A 25,972-nucleotide genomic window follows, 5' to 3' on the forward strand; every position below is an offset into this window, starting at 1 on the left:
ACCAAAGCCAACAGAGAGATGGTGCTAATGAGCACACTTGGTTGAATAGCTGAGAGGGAGAAATGCTCCTGAATCCATTCATTAGGCCTCTTGCAGCAATGCTCACTTATGTAGCTCACTCAGGATGATTTGGTCCATGTGAGAAGACTCACCCAGAATAAAATACAGTATATCCTCTATAACAGAACTGCATGTTTCACATGGAATTGTGTTTAAACTTAGAGGAGCTTGTTCATTGCAGAAGTCACTCTGTTTTACCTTTAATGCTTTGTTGCTACAATACTAGACTTGCTCTGTTTTGACCCTGCTCTTTGTTTCTCACATAGGCCTACAACATAGGGGAGAATGGGACTAGTTTTCACGTGGGGAAGTTGTCAAAAGGACTATATTTCAGAAACACAAATACAGTATGTGTTTTCTAAAGCAGTGGATTTGTATGTTGGTTTCAAACACATACAAGTGCATCTCAATAAATTAGAATGTCGTGGAAAAGTTCATTTATTTCAGTAATTCAACTCAAATTGTGAAACTCGTGTATTAAATAAATTCAATGTACACAGACTGAAGTAGTTTAAGTCTTTGGTTCTTTTAATTGTGATGATTTTGGCTCACATTTAACAAAAACCCACCAATTCACTATCTCAAAAAATTAGAATATGGTGACATGCCAATCAGCTAATCAACTCAAAACACCTGCAAAGGTTTCCTGAGCCTTCAAAATGGTCTCTCAGTTTGGTTCACTAGGCTACACAATCATGGGGAAGACTGCTGATCTGACAGTTGTCCAGAAGACAATCATTGACACCCTTCACAAGGAGGGTAAGCCACAAACATTCATTGCCAAAGAAGCTGGCTGTTCACAGAGTGCTGTATCCAAGCATGTTAACAGAAAGTTGAGTGGAAGGAAAAAGTGTGGAAGAAAAAGATGCACAACCAACCGAGAGAACCGCAGCCTTATGATTGTCAAGCAAAATCGATTCAAGAATTTGGGTGAACTTCACAAGGAATGGACTGAGGCTGGGGTCAAGGCATCAAGACACAGACATGTCAAGGAATTTGGCTACAGTTGTCGTATTCCTCTTGTTAAGCCACTCCTGAACCACAGACAACGTCAGAGGCGTCTTACCTGGGCTAAGGAGAAGAAGAACTGGACTGTTGCCCAGTGGTCCAAAGTCCTCTTTTCAGATGAGAGCAAGTTTTGTATTTCATTTGGAAACCAAGGTCCTAGAGTCTGGAGGAAGGGTGGAGAAGCTCATAGCCCAAGTTGCTTGAAGTCCAGTGTTAAGTTTCCACAGTCTGTGATGATTTGGGGTGCAATGTCATCTGCTGGTGTTGGTCCATTGTGTTTTTTGAAAACCAAAGTCACTGCACCCGTTTACCAAGAAATTTTGGAGCATTTCATGCTTCCTTCTGCTGACCAGCTTTTTAAAGATGCTGATTTCATTTTCCAGCAGGATTTGGCACCTGCCCACACTGCCAAAAGCACCAAAAGTTGGTTAAATGATCATGGTGTTGGTGTGATTGACTGGCCAGCAAACTCACCAGACCTGAACCCCACAGAGAATCTATGGGGTATTGTCAAGAGGAAAATGAGAAACAAGAGACCAAAAAATGCAGATGAGCTGAAGGCCACTGTCAAAGAAACCTGGGCTTCCATACCACCTCAGCAGTGCCACAAACTGATCACCTCCATGCCACGCCGAATTGAGGCAGTAATTAAAGCAAAAGGAGCCCCTACCAAGTATTGAGTACATATACAGTAAATGAACATACTTTCCAGAAGGCCAACAATTCACTAAAAATGTTTTTTTTATTAGTCTTATGATGTATTCTAATTTTTTGAGATAGTGAATTGGTGGGTTTTTGTTAAATGTGAGCCAAAATCATCACAATTAAAAGAACCAAAGACTTAAACTACTTCAGTCTGTGTGCATTGAACTTATTTAATACACGAGTTTCACAATTTGAGTTGAATTACTGAAATAAATGAACTTTTCCACGACATTCTAATTTATTGAGATGCACCTGTATTCGAAACACAAAATTGTTTGTGTTTGAATTTTATCCTCCAAATTAAAATTCCATTCATCATTTTTATGTTGTAACTGTTGGGTAAACAAGTGAACACAATAAAGCCACACTAGCATACATTCACTCAAGGGTCAACTATATAATGAGGGTATATTTTTAGGACAGCTATTTATAGTCAGACAAGTTGTCACATTTTTACTGGGGCAAAATGTCACATAAATGCTATACATTTATGCAATTTATTAATTACAATATGTAACCCAATGGCTCGATGTTTTGTGTTTCATACTTATTTTACTGTTAAAATTACTGTTACTGTCTATAATAGGCTGTTTGAATGGCAGGTTCATTATGACAACTGAGCCCATATTGTGTGGCAACATGCCCCACTATTGGTCAACATGGGTTTAATGAACTTTTTTCCAGGACAGTTACTCTGGAAATGTTCAGTAGCTGTCATGTAGCCAAGACTTTAAAGTATGTGCTTATACTGAATATACTTTTTGAATTGAATAAACCCACCCTAAGAAATATTCATTTATATTCACAAGTGTGACAACCAGCCCCAGTCTCCCCTATAATATGAAACCATCAAAATGTTGAAACTGGCAAGATTGGCCCTAAACTCTATTACAAAACCACTCTCCTTGTTTTGAAGAGGAACAGATTATTTTGGATGTCATTGGCTTCCTTCAATATACAGTAAAACACCATGTAAGAGCAGCCCAGAGAAAAAAGCAATTTTCAGCTTAAATGTTTCTACCGTCATCCATCTGTTGTATTCAACGAAGTTCATCTACAAAACTCAATAGTATATAGCCCCCAAATCGAAATTGTTGGACAATTGCACCAAGCTGTTACCAATCTCTACTGCAGCGAAAGGCCAGAAGTTAAATGATGGCATTATTTGTCTCACATCCAGACTGCAATAAAGCTCAATGAGCCCATTACACAAGTTCACTCAACCTTTCAATAGATCTCTATGACCACAGGAAATTATGGAGCCATTTGGATTGTCATGACACTAGCAATAACTTGTACAGGAAGGGCAACAGTGTTAGGCACAGAACAAAATGCCACCACTAGCATAGTCCTATTAACATACTGTTTTATAATAAAGAGATATTTTTCTGACCTTATTCATATTGTTTTTGAATAGTATCATTTCTGCACAACTACATCACCATAATCACTGTTTTCAAACAGATCCAGAAATGTTTAGCATCTATAATGCAGCACAAATAGACAGTACCAGATTTATTCTGCTTTTTTCTACACTTACCAAAGTAGAAATGGGACAACCTTTTGTAGATTTTACTGTCCACTCCCTGTAGAGAATCCCAGGGCAGGCAGGACTTCTGTGGATTATCAGTGGTGGGTAAAGACAGCCACCCACTTCATTTGTGTGCAAACACTCATGTTTTCCTCATCTTCATCCTCCTGTCCAAATCCTGCCAGCCACTAGACTCTGATGACATATCCTGTTATATTGCCCATGCTACACCTTAGTCCAGACGTACTGACCAAAAGAGGCTGACTTTTGTTTCCAGATGCACCTGTAAAAACAAAAACAAAAGACAGTCATTGTTATCCATTGTAGCCCAACACTCCAAACTTTGCACTCAAAAAATGGAGTCAGGCAGGAAATAAGTGTGTGACTGTGAACCGTTCCTTTTTTGCTTTCTCACCCTTTCTCAACATATACAGAGTCATCGCAACGTGAACTAACACAGTAAGGAGGAAACAGTCCTAATTAACACATCCATTTTACACAAGTCTGCCTCACTGCAGAACACTAAAACTCACTGCACTGTAGGGTGAAGAGTTTAAACATTTAGAGCTGGAAGAAGGATAAAGCTCAAAGTTAAAGGAGGATGAATGTTCTGCTGCTGAAATCGGTCTGTGCTTACCAGAATTTGAACCACTGCCCCCAGTGGCTAAAGCTGAAAGTGTTGTTGAGTGAAATGTCCACAGGGTGGCATCTAAAGCAAGTTGTATTTTTAGATGTAATTATGTAATACAGTAAAAAGAAAAGCATATTTTATTAGCCATCCTTCCTAACCAAACCCCCAACCTTACACCTAATCGTCAATGGAGTAAAAATGTAATTTTAGAGCGAAAATTCAACCTACAAATTGCGCTCAACAAAACCTATGTTTCAGAGATAGCTTGCACAACCCGCTATCAGAAGCACCAAAGGGAAAGGTGGACACATTTGGATTGATGCACAGATGTCTAATGTGGACTGGCACTTGTCAGTAATTTGGCAGAATGGGGTAGATCATGTTTTTAAATTACTGAGTTAACTATTGGCAAACTATTTTTAGAAAATGAATTTGATCTGGCAGAATATGGGTTATTTTTATTTTTTATTAATTTTTTGGATTTTGTTTAAAAAATCCCTTTGTCTCTTGCATCATTTCCATGTGATTTAGCACTAGTGCAACATACTTTTGGTGGCAAACTTCACAGCTTTAAGGGAAGCATGTACTGTAAGTATCGCTCATTATTAAAGTAAACAGATTTATACCTACAGGGCAAAACTGCTCTTAGAGAAGCAAGATGCTGAACAATAAATCACATTTAATGTAGGAACTGCATGTGATTGACCAAAAGCATTTAATATCTGGAGCTTATAATGATAATATAGCTCTTTTTATGAATGCTAACACTATGAATACAGAGAGTATATGGAACATCTATAGTTTCCACATTTAAACTTGCGCTCTAGCTTTGCTACTACTCTGGTTCACTCCTGAAATTAAGTATTGCTAATATTAGCTGTACTGCTAATATGGCAATTATGAATGGCTTGTGTTTATCCTCATTTGTAAGTCACATTGGATTAAAAGTTCTGGTAAAATATTACATGTAAATGAAATGCAAACCAAATCTACATATTAAGTTCTATAATCATGTTTCTTTTAAATAATCTTATTTAAGTCATTTTCGCCACTGTAAGATGTTGCATTTTTTTCTTAATATTCATATATGTTTATACTGGTGTTTTATAATTACTGCACAAATGTTGATAATTTCTACAGTTCTACAGTGTTTGAAGATGTAATAAAATACAACCATATTACACAAAATATGTGCATATCCTCTCTTCAGTACAGTTGCAGCCAATCAAATTGCTGTCCATATTATCTTGAGGCTGCATTCAGAGGGGATGTTGTGTTAAACAGATATGAATCATTGGGTGGCAGAGAACAAACAGATCTGAATTTTGCTCTCTTTATGTTCATGCAATTTGTAACAACAATCAAATTTCACACAACTCCAGGATCATGATTCCAAACGTAAGAATGGCATTTCCTCCAGTCATGTCCCTTGGGTTCTTGGGTACATGAAGATAAAAAAACAACTGTGGTTACAACAGGAATGGAAGGCTTGAGTGTTTCTCAATATAAACTAGTCAATGGATCCGAACACATTCAAAATGAGGGTGCATGACTCATAGGCATTAAATGGAGTTGCAGGAAATTGTTGCCAACCTCAGCACAGAGATAAAGGGGATTATATGAATGATGCTAGCAACATCCTGCCACGGTATTTATAGAATTATTTATGAATATGCCCTAAAATTACAAACACAAAGTGTAGCCAATACTATTTTTGTTTCATTACTTTTTCAGGGAAAACAAGTAGGTGAGTAAAAGATTACCAAATTTAAATTTTTGGGTGAACTGTCGCTTTAAAGACAAACTAAACAATTAAATAATTGTTGGTTGGGTATATGATATTATGATACAAAGCTTAATTCAAATTGGGCTGTCTGACCATGCCATAGCATGGTTTGCTAATTATCTTGCGGAGAGGACACAGTTCGTGCAATCAGATGGTTTATTTTCAAATGTTTTATCAGTTCATTAGGGGGTACCACAAGGGTCAGTATTATTGGGTCCCTTATTGTTTATTATTTACATAAATGATTTGGGATACAATGTTCAAGATGTAAACCTTCACTTTTATGCTGATGATACTGTAGTTTATTGTTGTGTTTCTAAACTGAAAATTGCCTTAGAGAATTTACAAGTAGCTTTTGGAATATTAGAAACCCAACTTCACATTTAAAAACTAGTTTTAGATCCAGAGAAATCAAAAATGATGATTTTTAGTAAGTCAAAAATAGCTTGGAATGACCAAGGTTTATTTTCTATTAAAACAGCTCCAGTTACAGAAATTAAGATTGTGTCTACTTTTAAATATTTGGGCATTGTACTTGATGACAGTCTGTCATTTAACTGCATATTGATAATTTGGTTAAGAAACTGAGAGTTAGGTTGGGTTTCTATTTTAGAAATAAATCATGTTTTTCATTAGTTGCTAGAAAGAAACTTGCCGCTACTTTTCTCTCTGTTCTTGATTATGGTGATATTTTATACAGGAATGCTATTGTTTCTACATTGCAAATGCTTGATGCAGTTTACCATGGTGTGTTAAAATGTATTACTGGATGTGGAGGTTTAACTCATCATTGTATCTTGTATGCAGATGTTGAACGGCCTTCGGTTGAACGGTTTGTATGTAGGCTCTTTCACTGGTACACCTTCATTTATAAAGCAGAAAACAGTTTTGTTGCCCACATATCTCATAACACGTTAATATTCATACAAACTCTTACTTTAGCCTGTGTTCTGATGATATTTTATGTGTCCTAGTCCCTAAGTTGGAAAGAAAGCTTTTTCATTTGCTGCTCCTTTTTCTTGGAATGTTCTTCAAAAAACCTTGAAATTATATAACCTAGTGTCTTTAAATGTATTTAGGTGTCAAGTCAGAGACTTTTTAGACAGCAAATTTGGTGTCAATGTTTTAATGTATAGTTGTTGTATTCATATAACATTATATTGTTGCATAATTGTATTTTATTTACTCAATTTTGTATTCTTTTTTTACTTGTGTATTTCATGTTTATTGTTACAATGTTTTATGCTGCCATTTTGGCCAGGTCTCTCTCGTAAAAAAAATAAATAAAAATGTTTTGTAATCTCAAGAGACTAACCTGGTATAAATAAAAATATTAAAATAAAAATATGTTGAATAAAAATGCTGATTATATTTTCATAATAGCTGCAAAGTCATGGTTCCAGGTGTAAGCTAGGTGCTGTCTGCCAAATGCAAACTAGCTTTTGACACCTGAAGTCCAGATCTGCTCTTCAGGAAGTGAAGCTAGTGACCTCATGCTTATGGATTCCCATGGCACACGGGCACATTTTGATGAAATGGGCTTATCCAAGAGAGAGGATGGAGTGTAATTAAATCACATCTCCTGAGGGGAGACCACAGCCAGCGATCAATGGTGGGAAAAAGAATTGCAATTCGCAGAGTATGGCAAACAGCAGCCTTTAAACATGCCATGCCCGATTTAATATCAATGAAATGTTTAAGGTCATTGTCTCAGTGAGGCAGAGGAGATGGGGTCCAGTCTTCTAATGATGTGTAGCTTGATGGGGCACTCTAACTGAAGCAGAATACCAAGTGGAATCCAACCCCCATTTCATCATGAGGAGATTCTTCCTCTACATACCTCAAAACAAATCTATAGATATGTGGAATGGAAACAGTCAATGAATATAAACAGAATTACCACGGTCATGGTAAACCTGGAAAGGACAGGGAATTTTAAAATCATGGAAATTTATAAATTCCTAGAAAGACATGGGAATGTCTATAGTGAATATACATTTTTCATCACACTGTGAATAACAAGGTCAAAAGTACTGCTGCTGAAATTGGTCTGTGCTTACCAAAATTCAAACCACTGCCCCCAGTGGCCAAAGCTGGAAATGTTCACAGGGAGGCGCCAAAAGTGAGTTGTTTCATTTTTTGTAAATTACATAATGCAGTCAACAGGAATGCACAATTTATTATCCCTACTCCCTAACCCAAAGTTAGTGGAGTAAAAATAACATTTTATAGGAAACACGCAACCTCCTAATCGAATCAAGTTTATATGACTGAGACTACTTCCTAGTATCCATTGGACCAGAACCCATATCTCGGAGTGAACGTGATTACTTTCTGTTATCCATGAGATGAGAACCCATGTCACCGAAATTGCACACGCAACACAATGCATCAGAAGTAGGTAAACACATTTGTACGCAAAAATGTCTCATGGGGACAGCACTTGTCAGTATTTCAGCAGTATGGGGTTGATTTCAGGGTACATAAACATTCGCAAGCATGTCAATTTCCTGTGTGGTCATGTTGCCAGTAATTACAAATGACTATGGAAATTCATGGAAAAGTCATGGAAATTCATTGGTCAAAAAGTGTGGTTGTAAAGAAGAAGAAAAAAGTACTTTGTGAAGAATTGTCTTGTGTTTGTGAAGAAATGACTCAAACATTCCTAAGGCTAATTTAGAAATAAACTAATGACCTCCTGTTTTGGTTGGTGTTTCTCTGCTGGAAAAGTTCAATAATGCCATTGTCTGACTAAAACACTGATGCAAAATTGTTATTACATTTCTGACATGTTTTGAAGACAGAGACAGACTTTGTTAGAGGTTAGAATCCTTTATATGCAAATGAGTCCTTCAGAGGCAATGTTAACCAAAGCACCCTGCACTTATTTAAAGACAGCTAATCTGTCCTCAGGTCAGGCATGGCACAAATAAAACAAATAAACGAATAAACATAAGAAAGTGGAAAATGGAGCAATTGTCCCCAAGGTCCTCCATTTCTAGGACGTACCAACAACACTGCTTCACACAATACTGAGGTAGTTCATATGCTAAAAGACATCATGAAAGTTTATTATGAAGCACAGCAGGACACACACAATCATTCCTGCCTCTCATGTTGTCAGCCTGCGGCAGAGAGTTGAAGATAAGTGGGGTTGCCACGTGAGGAGAGGAGATCACTGAGTCACTTGAATGAGAGCACCTCCAGGCACTAACACAGCCCATATGGCCTCTCACAGAGTAAGAGTTTCATCCCCTGTACCTGCCTGTAGCAGTTGTGTGTTTAAAGAAAGGGCGTGTTTTAAATAGAACTGTAATTTGATGTGTTTCAATAACCTATATAAAATGTAGCGTATTTGTTTTATATAATGTGTAATGTGTGAGTCAGTGATCTTATGTGTGCATCCTCAGATCATTTACTCTGTAATACACATGAGATTTTCATGAGATTTTTCATTTTAAATCATCAAACACTTTTCTCTCAGTTATTGTCTGTGTTCCCAAAGGCATAAATGATACCTTCACAGGGCACTTTGAAGGGAGAACAATCATATCAGCCTTCTGTAGGGTCATTACAAACAAAATTTCAAAATGACTTTAAAAAGTGAGCTCAGAGTTATTTTTGAGCCCCACACATTTCAGTCATCTGAAACTCTCACAGTGGAGGATAAAGTCTTCGATGGGAATGGGGCATAGGGATGATCACTTCTGAATAAAATGCACTGACTGACAATCCCTAAATCTAATTCAGTATAATTCACAATTCACAATTATGCAAGGTGTACATCTGTGTACATTTTGTAATAACTTCTGTTTAAATTAGAGGGGGAACAGAAGGAATTTTTGGAAAAATCTTACCTCTCTCATGATCAAACTGCAGATGCAGATGTCAAGATTTAAAGTGAAAAAGGTGATTTCTCACCAAAAACCAGTGATATTACTTCAGAACATGGGGATAAACACTGCTCGAAGTATCCTTTTTAGAGCTTGAACGTTTTGGACCCAACTGACTTGCATTGTATGGATATAAACACATCATATCTCCACCATAAATGTTTTATATTGGGGCCTGTGTAGCTCAGCGAGCAAAGACGCTGACTACTACCCCTGGAGTCACGAGTTTGAATCCAGAGTGTGCTGAGTGACTCCAGCCAAGCTTCCGTAGCAACCAATTGGCCCGGTTGCTAAGGTGGGTTGAGTAACATGGGTTACCTTACTCGTGGTCATAATATAGTGGTTCTCGCTCTCGGTGGGGCACGTGGTGAGTTGTGTGTGGATAACGTGTGAATAGTGTGACTGAGATTCGTCTTCCCCCACCCGGATTGAGGCAAGTAAATGCGCCACCACGAGGAATTAGAGAGCATTGGGAATTGGGCATGCCAAATTGGGGACAAAAGGTGATAAAATCCACAACATATATATATATATATATATATATCTTTTATTATATATTGTGTTCTGCAGAATAATGCTGGGATTATGTTGTCATAATAGGTACACAACAGTCATACAACAGTATAAGTGTATTTTCCACATTTAGGCAGATAATCACAAACAACTAAACAAAAAAGAAACAGTCCGTCAGAAAGATCTTCCTTGAGATCTTCACCAGGAAGAGTAAAACATGCAAGATGCTGTAAATGCTCTAATATCACAAGACTCCTTGAAAAGCTAAGCAGACAGCCATGCAAGAGAGTAATATTAGACAAAAGTTTCTAAGTGGAACCCAAAGGGTGTCTAGGCATCCCAGAATGCCTTGCACTGGCCTACTTTGTTATTTCTGGTGCCCCTGCATTTTGTCAGCACATGTTGAAAAATTGTACTCTCAATAAAGGAAAGATGATGTAAAGCTGAACTACACAGTCCAGCAGAAACAACAATAAAACCAGATAATGAAAAACATAAAGCAATTTATTTTACTGAGCTGGCATCTGTGTATCATTTACAGCATATACATTTGTATTTGCGTTTCCCCCTTAGGTCCAGGTGTGAAGGAAAATATGAGTGCCAGCCAAAATGAAGCACTATAACTAAAGACATCACAGCCTCCTTGTTGGGATGTGATTCAGAAACTACATAGTCATTCACACAAAATTCAGCAAACCCACTGAGCCAGACAATGCAATACTTGTCACAACAGTGTAAGCAAAGAAAGTCAACTTTTCCTTACTTCACCTTGTTAAGTAGTAAGTATTTGAAAAGAATACCATGATTGCTGCTATTTTTTTATGAAAATTGCTTTCTATATTCAAGGCCTTATATTGTACTGCAATGTAAATTAAACTGTAAATAGCTACTAAAGTGCAGAACACTCAATTTCAGTATTTCAAGGGAACAGTCATGGGGTACTTAATCTTGAAGAGTTGGCAGATAATGGAACCATCTTGTGTTGATAATAAATATTTCATATCTGGAAAAGTAACTATTAGGTTACTGCACCTAAGAAACCTAAGAAAATAGGTGTCAGGAATCAGAGAATAAGAGAGGCTCAGGACCCAAGTGCAGAGTTCACACAAAACAGGAATTTATTTATACAGAATATAAAAGGCAAAAATAAACAAACTCCCATGAGGGGGGAAACACATAAACAACCCTGAAGGGGAAAAAGGCAATCCAAGCTGGGGCAGGGGAAACTGGTTGCAGGACTGACTGGACCAGGTAAGGATAGGGAATAAACATAAACACGAACCAACCAACAGGGACCGACCAAGAGACAAGACCGACTGGATAACACAGGACCGACCGAGTACACAAGACGAACTGGCACTGGACAGCACACATATGGAGACTAAAATAGGGAGAGATATCAACAGGTTAACGAGACAAGGCAGGTGAGACTAATAAACTAATAATGGGCAAACAAGGAGGCGGGGTATGACTTCAGACAGAGAGACACACGGCGATACAGAAACAAAACAAAGCCATGTGCTCTCACAAGAAAACTAAACACCCGAATGGCATGAGTGCACATCGCCAAGACAATAAGGCAATATACGCTCATGCCAACTGACAAACAAGATGAGAGAATGCGTAGCAACGGCAAACAAAGCAAGTCACGCATTCTTACACTAAACAATACCTGAGCATACATTGCGAGGCAAACACCACACGATGCATGTAACAGGCAACAAAAACAAGGGCGTGTGCGAGAGCTCGGCCATACACAAACTCGAAACCTCAGACAGAAGTGACCAAACCTCAGCACAACATGAAGACAGCTTCGGGCATGCAGCGCAAAGCGAGCGCATCGCGCGCCAGCGGTCACGAGAGACAGACATAGATTATTGATGCGAGTGCATGCTGCCAAGATGACAAGCGCACTGCACTCATGCCAATACAAGACAAGACATGGAACATGAGTGTCCGGATCCCAACACCAAACCCAAAACTGAACTAGACAGAAGGGTCAGAATCCAGACAAAAGAAGAGCGCACGGCAGGGAAATCAACCGAAACTGCACACTCACACCAAGACAGACAACAAAACGCAAGACAGAATTGGCACGATGATGTCACGGTCCTGTCAGACAGAAACCCAGACTGACAGAGTGACAGGACCATGACAAATAGGATGTTCTCTTATGTTCTCTAACATACACTGTGCTATCCCATCAACAATTCATAGAGTATGAAAGTGTCAACTGTCTATATACTTTAGCTAATGTTGTCAACCTGATCTCATGAGAATTCTTAGGAATAGTACGAGATGGTGAATTCATAAGAAGTTATCCAACTTCATCACAAAAATTTACAATTATACACCAACCTATCGTTCACTTTCCTTGTGTCCTTGAAGACTACAATGTTCAGTTTCTTTGCTGTTTTTTTTTTTGCTCCCCTTTTCTCCCCAATTTGGAATGAACAATTCCCAATGCACTCAAAGTCCTCGTGGTGGCGTAGTGACTTGCCTTAATCCGGGTGGCGGAGGACGGATCTCAGTTGCCTCCACATCTGAGACCGTCAATCCGCGCATCTTATCACATGACTTGTTGAGCGCGTTACCACAGAGACATAGCATGTGTGGAGGCTTCATGCTATTCTCCACGGCATCCACGCACAACTCACCACGCACCCAACCGAGAGCAAGAACCACACATTATGGTGACCCCGAGGAGGTTACCCCATGTGACTCTACCCTCCCTAGCAACCGGGCCAATTTGGTTGCTTAGGAGACCTGGCTGGAGTTACTCAGCACACCCTGGATTCGAATTTGTGACTCCAGGGGTGGTAGTCTGCGTCAAAAACATTGAGCTACCCAGGCCCCCCAGTTTCTTTGCTGTTAAACAAAATGTGTGTCGGTGCAAAGGTAAACCTAACAAAGAAGTGTAATATATTACCCAGACCCTAAACCTAACATAATATCATGTAAAATTTCCTTTTGTGTACAGAAGAAAATCAAAACTTCCAGGTTCAGAATGTGCATTCCTATAATATTTTGTAATTTAACCCCTAACCCATACCTAATCCCTAAACCTTACCATAAATTTCAACCTGTGACCATGCTTGTAATTAATAAATACATTTTATGTACAGTATGATGGAAGAAAGGAAATGTGAGGGTTTAAAGGAGACCAGTGAAGCATTTCTGATTAGTTGGTGTTTAAGTCGTATGATTTCTTACGAATTCGCCATCTCGTACTATTTTTACGAATTCTCATGAGACTGTGTTGCAACATGTGCTTTGCTGTTATTGAAGGTTTTCCTTTCAGTTCTAAAAATGTGAATGTATTTATAATGTAAAAGGTAATGTACAACTGTCTCAACTGGTGGTCACAGGTCTGTTCTCATAGGGTCTCAGAAAGCAGGGAAGACAGAATGCTAAATGCAACTAATGAAATGTAACTAACCATATTATTGTGTATAGTAAGGATAGCAAAATAAATGGACTTATCAGCTTTTAAAATGGAGTGGAAAATGCTTCCTATATAATTTGCTTTTACAAAAATTCAACTGTAACCTACTGTAAAAAGTGGTAACCTGCAATACTTTAAGAGAGATATAAGTCTTAAAATAATTTTGTTGCCGTAACTTAATATATTTAGGTTGATTCAGTAAATATTAGTTTTGACTTGAATCAAGCCAGAGCCTCATTTCCCAAAAGCATCGTAAGCCTAAGTAGATCATAGAATCCATCTTACGATTCATCATAGTTTCGCGGCCCGTTTCCCAAAAGCATCGTAACTTAAGTAGTACTTGAAAATGCTCATAGATTTATGAGTGCTCTGGAGTAATTGTACAGCGCTAAGAGCATCGTAAGCAAACAGACTTATGCAGACATCTGCAGGACAAATGCAAAATTACACCTGATCCAATTTAAACACCTACAGCTACACTTTATGCTAAAATTTTAATGTCAGGATACCTACAGTACTGTGCAAAAGTTTTAGGCACTTAAGATGTTTCCCAAAAACATTTGTCTTAAGATGGTTATTTATATATTCAGCTTTAGTGTGTCAATAGGAAAAATAAATTTTAGACTCCCAAACATTACTTTTGCAAATAGAAAAGATTAGAATAGAAGAACAGGGTGCTCCGCAAGAGATGGCATTGCCCCCACAGAGCCCCCCACTGAACATTGAGTCTGAGATTATATAAGGAGACAGAAGCAATTGAGACAACTTAAACAGATAGAAGAACTGTGGCGAATTCTCCAAAAAGCTTGGAATATCCTATCTGCCAACAACCAAGACAAACTGTGTCCAGGTGTACCTAGGAGATTTGGGGCTGTTTTAAAGGCAAAGGTGATCACAACAAATTTTGATTTAGCTTTTTTATGTTTACTGAGCTTTGTATGATATTAATTAATAAATGAAAACTATTTATGGCATTATTTTTGAAGACATCCTCACTATGCAACATTTTCACAAGTGCCTAAAACTTTTGCACAAGTACTGTATGTTTTATTTATTTTTATTTTAAAAGACAAGTCTAATATTAATATTAATAATAACAAAATGTATAAAATAGACAGTCTATATAAATGGATGAATAAATTAATTAAATGAATTCAAATAAAATTATTTGATGATGTTTGTAACATCAAAGTGGTGGCATGATTGATACAGACAACTGTATAAATTAAATAAGAGAGAGAAGAAAAAAAGTCAATAACTGCATGAAAATCATCAGTATATATTGGCTCATCATCCTTGTCTCCTCTTCCTATCTGACTGCCAGAACGTCAAGTTGTGTAGCACCGCACGTGCAGCATTGCTGTCACCATTATCAATTTTGGGAGTAAAGAGCAGACCTCCAATTAATTGTTAAATGTCCCCAAAGCGCACCTTCTAAACGTCTCCTTATTTTGTGCTGCAGTGAACCTCATAATATTCAATGAATGCATGTAATTAGCAGGATCATACACAGGGCCTCCGCTGTCTTCACTAATCCTGGAAGCTTTCATATCAAGAGAAATGTGTGAAAACAAAATATTACACATGCACGCCTGATTATGGAAGCAGATTGTGTAAAAGAAATAGATTGTTCTGCACAAAATTATTTTATAACAATATGTAAATATGTAGTTAATTAGGTCAAATATTTAATAAAATATTTTTAAACAAATATTAGCGAGGTAAATTACAAATTATTGTAAAGTTACGCACAATAAGTTACAATGACGAGCAACACTATACATTCACACTGAAGCACTGTCGCATGGACAGCGACTCTCTTAAGTAGGACTTCATCCTCGCACGTTCATGTTAAGTGCAGTTTTGGGAAACGCAAATAAAAAATAACCAACGTTCATAAAATCGCTCATAGAAAACTCTTTTAACCGCTAAGATCAATCATTATTGGGAAACAAGGCCCAGGTAATTTAGTTACCACATGAAGCACATTTTTTTTTTTCAGCTTCACTTAATTTTTTCCTAAACAATGTGGTAACATCTAAATAAATTGGTTTTATTCAAGTCAAAAATATTATAATATCACATTATGATATACGAGTCATCCTGAATTATACCAGCAACACCAATTTTAAGGGTTAGATCAGGTAGAAACAGCTCCTTAAGGTAACAATAGCAGGTTACAACTTTTTACAGTGGAGCCAACAATATGCAAAATGATTAACATGAGATATACTGAATAAGGAAATTGGCAATTTGTTAATGCATAAACAATAACAGATGTGTGATTTACCGACCTAACACATGGAACCAATACTGGGCTAAATGTTGCATTACTGTAGAAGTGTCATGTGATCTTGTCATGTGTTTTCCATGTTCTTGTGTCTTGCCCTCATTGGTTCATTGTTTCATTAGGTTGTTAGCAGTCTTGTTATCTTGTTTAGAGTTCTAAGTGTTCATTGGTTTTCATTGTCATGTGTTCTCCCTAGTCCAAGTATTTAACCCTCATGTGCCATTGTCCATGGTCGAGTATTGTGTTGTGTAACGTCGTGTTATTGTTCAAGCCAAGCCAAGCCAAGCCAAGTCAAATTTATGTTCATGTTTATGTTTTGTTTTATAGTCAAGTTAAGTCAGGTTCAGTTCATATTTATGTTTTGTTCATGTTTGGATTTAAGGTTTTTGGGTTTAACATTTGTAATAAACTGCACTTGGGTTCTTCACATCATCTTGTCTTCATCTACCTGTTGCCAGCCAACGTTACAGAATACTCGACCCACCAAGATGAACCCAGCGGTTCAGTTACTTCGCCTACGCCAAGAAAACATTTCCATTGAGGAATATGTGGAGAATTTTGTGCTCTGGCCTGCATGGTTGATTTTAATGAGATTGCACTCAAGGACTGTTTTCGCTTTGGACTGAATGAGCCAATCTCTTCCCTTAAGCCAGGCGGTAAGAGTACCCACAGCCTGGCTCAGTATATCGACCTTGCCCTACTAATATGTGGTTCATCGTTCACTGTAGGGGAGGTGGCCGCCAAGCCAGGGTCCCATGTCATGTCGCTGAGCTTACGCCACCTTCAGCCATGCCTCAGTCTGCTCCATGCCATGTCACAGCCACGCCTCAGTCTGCTCCATGCCATGTCACAGCCACACCTGAGTCTGCTCCATGCCATGTCACAGCCAAGCTTCAGTCTGCTCCATGCAAGCTTCAGTCTGCTCCATCTCAGGCTCACCTCTGGTCAACGAGCCAACTCCCAAGCCTGCCACGGTCAACGAGCCAACGCCCACGTCTGCCACACTCAACGAACCAGCGTTGCAAGCCTCGTCCGTTCCAGAGCCATCTCTCACTGGGCTATTTGAGTTGGAATTGGTTCCAGCCCTTGTGCCCACCCTGAGTTCTCCTGATCAGCCGGTTCCCCCCAAGCCACCGGCTCAATCATCGCCCTCTGAGATATCCCAGACAAGAACTTTCAAACCTCCGACTCCGCCTAGACCCTCCGAGACCTGGACTCCGCCTTGGCCTGTCGATCCCTCGACATCACCTCGGCTCTGCGTTCCTGCAGCTCCACCGCGGTCCTTCAGCCTGTCAGCTTTACCGGGTTCCTCGTCCCTCCAGCTCCTCCTTGGTCTGTTGGTCACCTGGCTCCGCCTTGGCTCTCCAATCCTCTGGCTACGCCTCATCTCTCCGATCCTTCAGCTCCACCGGGGACCTCCATCCCTACGGCTCCGCCTTGGTCCTCAGCCCCGCCGGCTCTGCCTCAGTCTTCCGATCCCCCAGCTCCGCCTTGCTCCTCCCTGCCTCCGGCTCCACCCTGGCACTTCGAGTCTTCGGCTACTATCCAGGTATCCAGTTCTCCATGGTTTTGCCCCTCGAGCCTCTCATGGCTCCACCCCCCATGGGCTCCACCCTTGTCTCATGCTCCACACCATGTTTTCACCAGACCAGGCTCCACGCCCTGTCTCACCAGGCCATGCCCCACACCTTGTTTTGCCATGTTTCCATGTCCTGCCATGTAATCACGTCAAGTCACCCCCCGCCCCCCCGCCTCCCCACAGCTCCCTCTTAAACTTTGTGTTTTTGTTTTGTTTAGAGGGGGGGATATGTCATGTGATCTTGTCATGTGTTTCCCATGTTCTTGTGTCTTGCCCTCATTGGTTCATTGTTTCATTAGGTTGTTAGCAGTCTTGCTATCTTGTTTAGAGTTCTAAGTGTTCATTGGTTTTCATTGTCATGTGTTCTCCCTAGTCCAAGTATTTAACCCTCATGTTTGCCATTGTCCATGGTCGAGTATTTTGTTGTGTAAAGTCGTGTTATTGTTCAAGCCAAGTCAAGTATAATCATAAACAAGTCAAGTTCATGTTTATGTTTTGTTTTATAGTCAAGTTAAGTCAAGTTTATGTTTTGTTCACGTTTGGATTTACGGTTTTTGGGTTTCACGTTTGTAATAAACTGCACTTGGGTTCTTCACATCATCTCGTCTTTGTCTGCCTGTCATTGCCAGCCCAACGTTACAAGAAGTAGTTCATGGTAATTTGAATAATTTTTGATGTTTGATTTTAAGGACATTTTTGTTTTCTTCTGTATGATTTTGGTCCCAAGTTGAGTTGCCACTTGGTAAAATGTAAAATCTAGCACCTGAAGTAAAACCAATTAAGAACCACTAATGTACAGTACACTCATTTCCTCCTTGCTCAGCAACTGTTATAACATGAAACATTACTTTGGCAGTCATCCAAAATTTCAGCTGCTTTCATGACATTTTTGATACAAAGTAAACATAACCTACATGATAGAAAGCTGTAACACCTACCACAGTGGACATTATCACAAATTTCCAGAGATTGTTTTGCAACTTTCACTACAAGTGGACCAGTATGGTTCCTGTGCAAATAGACGGAGCTGGTACAGTCAGGAGGAAGTGCCTGGGTTTGTACTGCAGTGGGGATGGTGAGATGAACAGAGAGAATGTTTTATTTGTGACTTCACACAGAGATGCCTGTCTGAGTGGGCTGACAAGCACTCATGCTACACAGAGTTGCCATGGAGACGGCAGGCAACTAGGAGAAAGTGCAAGACAGAGGATATGAATCAAGTTCTGTAATTTTCTACTATTCTACTGTTGACTACAAAGTGTGCATTGTAGAAATGTTAACAAGACACTAAAGCAAACCAGCCTGATCGCACACAAAATTCGGCAAGTGTGTGCCGATTTTTCGGTATACGTTGACCAAATTTGAAAACACTGCCTCCAGAGGCTAAAGAGGTAAGTGTTTCAGAGCATATAAACAAGTGTGACATCCATTTATATCCAGGAGAGGTCGCCAGAAGCCAGTTGTAAAAAGAATTGTCTTCAGCTAAATAGGGTGTAAAACAGTGAAGATTAATTTTTATTTTATCTTATCTACCCCCCAACCAAAACCCAAATCTTACCATAACCATTAGTAGAGGCAAAATGCAATGTTAGGGATAAAAATGCAGCCTTCTTATCATGCTCGTGATTGTTTATACAAACGTGATTACTTCCTTGTTTGAATGGGAATTGAACTGTGGTCTCCCATGCAACTGACGCAACGCATAAAGTAATTGCTGTTGAGCCATTTCAAATATGTCTGATGGGAAATAGGGCATGCCAGTGAGTCGGCATACTGTTGCCAATCCTAGGGTACCAGAACTTTCAGAAACAGCATGCCGACTTCTCGTGTGATCATGCTGCGCAAACATATTGACTGCTGAGTCTTCTAGTTAAGCACTGTAATATTGCCTTTATTTCATAGCTACCCTCAGAAATGTCAATGCACAGTACTGTACATCTTTAATGTGGATTACTTTTGACATTGAACAATTAATCATTTTCTATTTCTATGCTCAAAGATGATGAAATAAGCACTGGCCAACAAAACAGAAAATGCATAATTAAAATTATTTATTATTTATTATTAATTTATGGCTCATAAATGCCTCTAATAACCTATAAGAGATGTATTTGTTTAAGTGAGATGTTTTCAGTCCTTTAATTTCAATTATTGTAGCATAGGGTGTTGGTAGCTGGCACAAAGAGAAAATTCCTTGTTAGACTGAAGGAGTTTGAGGAATTGCTCTTTTACTAAGCAAAGCAACATACAGAAATATTTTACCAACCATCAGCTCATTCCCTAACAAAGCAGAAACACCACTGTTTAACACAGTGGAAACCAAACCTCAACAGAACCGTTCTAAAACCCAACATACCACCATATTACACATAAACATTACACATATTTCCCCTCACTCACTTTGCTTAAAAACACATTTAATAATACTTAAATGTCTAAATGAACTCTTCCCCTCCAGACCAATGCTAAGCATGCTGGTAAATGGACATCTCTCTGCCCAGTCTCATAAACACTATGCTACATTATATAAAGTGTCTCTAAATAGCAATATCATGTGTCTATATGTTTAACTGATTGAAACACTTCGAAATGCAACCATGGCTCCATCTACTGCACAGAGACAGACTGAGTGAAGAGGCACCTCGTGACTGCAGTCCTCTCTCACTCGCTCTGTTTGTCAGAATCTAATCTAATAGACCAAACAGAACAATGCAACTAAGAAAAGATTAGTGTTTCATTGGCTAATGATTCAAGTAATGTGGTAAATTCTTGGGTGGGTACACCAAGATCATTTATTGCAGCCTTCAAAGCTCAGAGCTTTCATTTAGAATGGAGATCGAATATATCTTTATTAATCAAAATGGCATACTGGATTCATTTGTTCAGTTTATTCAGGTCAGCCTCTGTCTCCAATTAAAAGTATAGAGATTTATGATTAGCGAAATGATTATCAATGCCAATGGAGTAAATGTATATGGATAAATTAGAAAATCATAGATTTTTGCTCTTTTCTTTTCTTCCCTTAATCTCAGTTAAAAATATACCATAGCATTACAATATTTTTTGGACTTGGTTCCATAGTAATACTAGGTTTTTGGACATATAGGCCCTTCCATGGTAATACCATGGTAATTAAAGTAAATCAAAGTAACATGTAAATACCATGGTATATGAATATCATTCAGTACCATGGTACATATCAAAGTACCATTAGATACTGATATGTTAATTTAAATTTACTGTATATTATTCTGGTACATTTATTTTTTGGAAAGGGATTTCTTATTTAAGAGGAGAAAAGTGAATACCATCCCAAAGCAAAATAGCTTTCCTGCCATGTAATTCAGTGATTTATGGTTTAATACAAAGTATCTGCTCCTCATTGTGTGAGTTAATTCAGGACAATTTTATCAATAGTATGAAGCAGTAAGCAATAAACACATGAGATCATTTAGAATAAGCTCATTCTCATTTGCCTGAATCATATTTTAACATTTTAGGTTCAGCAGAAATTCTTTATTTCACGAGGGACAATCAAAAGCTATAAACATAATTTGAAGATCCTCCTACAATTGCCCTGAAAATCAAAGCTCACAAGAAAATATAAACTCAGCTCTTTGTTAAAAAACATAATACCACCAGTAACAGCTCTTATATGTCTTGCTTTCTATATGCTTATATACGTTTTTTTGCAATCTTGGCACCCTTTTTGTGCAGGCATTTTGCATACATGACACGAGAGGCAATTCTACCAAACCCTAAAAATGTGTATAAAAGGTGTACAACTGCATGCAGGGTTGGGGAGTAACGGAATACATGTAACGGGAATACGTATTTAAAATACAAAATATAAGTATTCCACTACAGTTACAATTTAAATCATTGGTATTTAGAATACAGTTACATTCAAAAAGTATTTTGATTACTGAAGAGATTACTTTGCATTTTATTGTCATTTGTTTCATTTCATATTTAGTCCTTTCAGATGGAAAACATTTATAGATATAAATGATGTGATCCGAAGTGCATTTGAACAGCGGTGAAACACTTTCTTATGATGTGTTACATTCATGCGAGCAGACAGAGAAGTAAGTTTGAAGTAAGTTTGGAGCAGAAGAAATAGAAATAAACCTTGTGTAAATTGTCAGCTTTATGCTAAGCTAAAATGCTATTTCTAGCCATTTTACATGCACATGTTATCAGGCACGATAATATTTTTTTATCAAGACAATTCACGTTGGATCATAATTTCATTTTTTCTAGTAAGACCTTTGATATTAGGGCAAAAGTCATATTCTTGATAATAATTTTTGTATTGTTTTCCTGTAAAAATATCTAAAAATCCTTAAAACAAGATCAATTTGATTTGTCTTGTTTTAGAAACAACATTGCATAAGATATTTAGGTTTTTCAGAGAATGTATTTTTAACATGTGTATTTTGTCTTACTGTACTGGCAGAGTTTTTATAGTCAAAACAAGTGAAAAAATCGACCAGTGCTGAAGAAGTAATTCAAAGTATTTCGAATACGTTACTGACCTTGAGTAATCTAGCGGAACACGTTACAAATTACATTTTACAGCATGTATTCTGTAATCTGAAGTGGAATACATTTCAAAAGTAACCCTCCCAACCCTGACTGCATGTATGCTTTCATTCAGCCTGCACTATTCCAGACTTCAATCAACCTTCACAGGGCAATCAGGGTAAACTAAAAACAGAAAAAAGAAAAAGCAAAACGACACAAGGACATGAAGTACACAGACATGCTACTGTACATGCTCACCCAAGGGCAGGACACTGTAATATTCATTCACAGGCCTCAGTCCTCACTCTGTGCAAATTCCCAGTACTCATCATTTAAGTGAGCCCATTATCATCTGTAATCCAGTAGACATTAAGCTCTGTGAATACCAGATGGTATTTGCTGGTCGAACATTTTGTAGTAAGGACTTATTGAGAAGGGAAATAAACACAAATGTATTTTCCCTAAACACACAAAGAAAGAACTATTTCTACCAATTGAAAAAAAGAGCTACTGGATGGTCATTGAAAATGTGCTGCCAAGGTGTTTGAACAGTCCACCGGAAACGCTTACATATTTTACTACAAGTGCCTGAACACTGTCAGCTTCTGACAACGCCTGACCACTGGGCTAAAATGACACAGACTGTGGCCAATATTTTTCATGGGCATTGAGATCTGAGCCAACACAATATGGATGTGTCAGATCAATCTAATTTCAGTAGTCACAAAAAGAGTCTAATATACATTTTTGGTGTTACAATATTCCTAACATTCTGACAGTCAAGCATGGAATCACTACAAAATAATTTTAAGACTTTCAGGTAAAACACAACATAGCCTGAATAGTTTCAATTACATTTACAGAAGACACTATACCTGAAGATTTTCAAATGTCTCAGCTGTTGACAATATTACATAATAAAATCTCTTCACATTAAAATTTAAGAACTGATATATAGATATTTATTTTACAAGTTCATGTTAAAGGAAACGTTCACCCAAAAAATTAGAGTTCTCTTATAATTTACTCACCCTCATGCCATCCCAGATGTGTATGACTTTTTCTTCTGCTGAACACAAAAGAAGATTTTTAAAATAATATCTTTGGAGAACTTCTGTGTAGGTCTTCTGTATAGGTCCATTCAATGCAAGTGAATTGTGACCAGAACTTTGAAGCTCCAAAAAGCACATAAAAGCAGCATGGAACAGCGGAAGTCGTTTGTAATACTTTTATGCTGCCTTTATGTGCTTTTTGGACCTTCAAAGTTCTGGACACATTCACTTGCATTGTATGGATCTACAGAGCTGAGATATTCTTCTAAAAATCTTTGTTTGTGGTCAGCAGGAGAAAGAAAGTCATACACACCTGGGATGGCATGAGGGTGAGTAAATGAGAAGAGAATTTTCATTTTTGGGAAAACAGATTTTGCTTGCTGTCCAAAATGGAAGGACTCCAAGTTTCCCCTCAAAACTACATTATAAAATGAAATGCTCTCACAAGCCTCTAAACAATATGCACTGTCTGCTTTACACTCTAAGTCAATCCGATCTAGTTTTAGTTAGTAGTTGCAGTTATCTATCAGAACACAAAATGCACATGAAGCTGTACATCCTTAAGAGAAGCTCCTATATGTGCTAGTTACTGCATGTAGTTTTGAAAAGGTGCATTTATCTTGGAAATATTTCATAGGTTTGCATAATTTTAATATGCGTCTTTGGTTTAAGTAGAGCAAAGTGCATTTTTATTATTTATTACCAACTTGATGTGGACTGATGTGCTGTCATGGCCTTCATTTTCTGGAGTTTGTGTAACCCAAGATCATAGGGGTTACATTTGTCATTTTTTGATTCGGTATGGCTGCTCACAAAAACAAACAAAAAAAGTGAAGTCTTGAAAGAGTTAAAATAGTAGATTTATTGTTAACACTTTACATTAAGGTTCCCTTTGTAAAGGGTTTATAAAGGGGTTCATTTATGACTAATAAAGCATTATAAATAATTTATATGCAGTTATAACAATGTGAATAAAAGTGGTGTTCGTGCAATACCTGCAAAACTCACATATAGCTCTGGAAAAAATTAAGAGACCACTGCAAAATTATCAGTTTCTCTGGATTTATTATTTATAGGTATGTGTTTGAGTAAAATGAACATTTTTGTTTTATACTATAAAGTACTGACAACATTTCTCCCAAATTCCAAATAAAAATATTGTAATTTAGAGCATTTATTGGCAGACAATGACTGGTCAAATTAACAAAAAAGATGCAGTGTTTTCAGACCTTGAATAATACAAAGAAAACAAGTTCATATTCATTTTTATATTAATTTTGGAGGTGTCATGTATTCCCTGTTTTTGTCTAGACTTTTATTTTGAAATTCTTGTTTAGTTCCCCATTCCTGTTTGCTGTGTTAGTTTTGTAGTCCTTTGTAGTTTTATCTCATGATTTCATGATTGGTTTCCCTGATTGTTTCCCTAGGTGTTCCTCATTCACTGATTGTTTCCACAGGTGTTCCTTGTTTTCCCTTGTATATTTAAGCCCTTGTTTCCACTGGTTAGTTTGTCAGTCTTCATATGTTTTGTTTAATGCTCTGTGCTTGGTTCCCTGTGTTTTGTTTTCTTATATTCTGAGTTTCTTTGTTTATCTTTGTGTTAATAAAGCTGCGTTTAGATCCTCATTCCTCGTCTGCCTCGTCACAGAAAGACTGACCAAAAATGGATCTAGCAGCTGTCAGAATTCTGCTCCTTAAGCAAGGGAACCGTCCAGTTGAGGATCACGCCTGTGAGTTTTTAGTGCACTATCCAGACCGCTCTCTGGTAGTTTTCTTCCGGACCGGTCTGAATAGTGCACTGAAGGAACTAATACCTCTGGCTGATCCTCAATGGACACTCTATGAGTATGTGGAGAAGGCCCTGGAACTTTGCGGTTCCTTTTACACAGTGGATTATGGTGGGAACCCCAGGCCAAAACCTGCATCTTCGGCTCCCTTGTCCAAGCCTTCCATGGCTCCTTGCTCCAAGCCTTCCACGGCTCCTTGCTCCAAGCCAGTGCCCATGCCTGCCACCGCCAACGAGGCAGCACCAACGCCTGTGTCACAGCCAAGCCTCCTTGCTCCAAGCCTCCCGCGGCCCCTGTCTCCAAGTTGAATGTTCTGCCTCTTATGTCGGTGCGTAGAGCCATGAAGACCCTACCTCACAAATTGTCAGCACCCACGCCGGCCACGGCCAACGAGTCAGCACCCACGCCTGCCACGACCAACGAGTCAGCACCCACGACCAACGAGCCAGCACCCACGCCTGCCACGACCAACGAGCCAGCACCCACGCCTGCCACGGCCAACGAGCCAGCACCCATGCCTGCCATGGCCAACGAGCTGGAAGCCTCGTCCGTCCCAGAGCCTGCATTGCCAGCCTCTTCCGTCCCAGAGTTCACGACCACGGAGGTCGTTCCCGAGTCTCTGCCCATGCCCATGACTTCAGAGGTCATTCCCAAGTCTCTTCCCATGTACACGACCATGGAGGTCATTTCCAAGTCTCTGCCCATGCTCATGACCATAGAGGTTGTTCCCGAGTCTCTGCCCATGCTCACAACCACAGAGGTCGTCTTCGAGTCTCAGCCAGAGTTTACGACCACAGAGGTCGTTCCCGAGTCTCTGCCAGTGTTCACAACCACAGAGGTCATTCCCGAGTCTCTGCCAGTGTTCACGACCATAGAGGTTGTTCCCGAGTCTCTGCCCATGCTCATGACCATAGAGGTTGTTCCCGAGTCTCTGCCCATGCTCACAACCACAGAGGTCGTCTTCGAGTCTCAGCCAGAGTTTACGACCACAGAGGTCGTTCCCGAGTCTCTGCCAGTGTTCACAACCACAGAGGTCATTCCCGAGTCTCTGCCAGTGTTCACGACCATAGAGGTTGTTCCCGAGTCTCTGCCCATGCTCACGACCACAGAGGTCATCTCCGAGTCTCTGCCAGTGTTTACGACCACAGAGGTTGTTCCCGAGTCT

At 38.9% G+C, this 25,972-nt stretch overlaps 1 protein-coding gene across 1 annotated transcript in view; it reads right to left on the bottom strand.

The window, feature by feature from the left end:
- The window catches only part of LOC127449388 (leucine-rich repeat-containing protein 7-like), a 191,177-nt gene that overhangs the window by 144,530 nt on the left and 20,675 nt on the right, over nucleotides 1-25,972 (bottom strand). Inside the window, exon 2 of the mRNA XM_051712762.1 lies at nucleotides 3,314-3,587. The gene's annotated coding sequence lies outside the window, so the exon portion shown is untranslated. The remainder of the gene's footprint in view (nucleotides 1-3,313; nucleotides 3,588-25,972) is intronic.

This window comes from Myxocyprinus asiaticus, chromosome 12 (genome assembly GCF_019703515.2).
Source record: "Myxocyprinus asiaticus isolate MX2 ecotype Aquarium Trade chromosome 12, UBuf_Myxa_2, whole genome shotgun sequence".
Lineage (NCBI taxonomy): Eukaryota > Metazoa > Chordata > Actinopteri > Cypriniformes > Catostomidae > Myxocyprinus > Myxocyprinus asiaticus.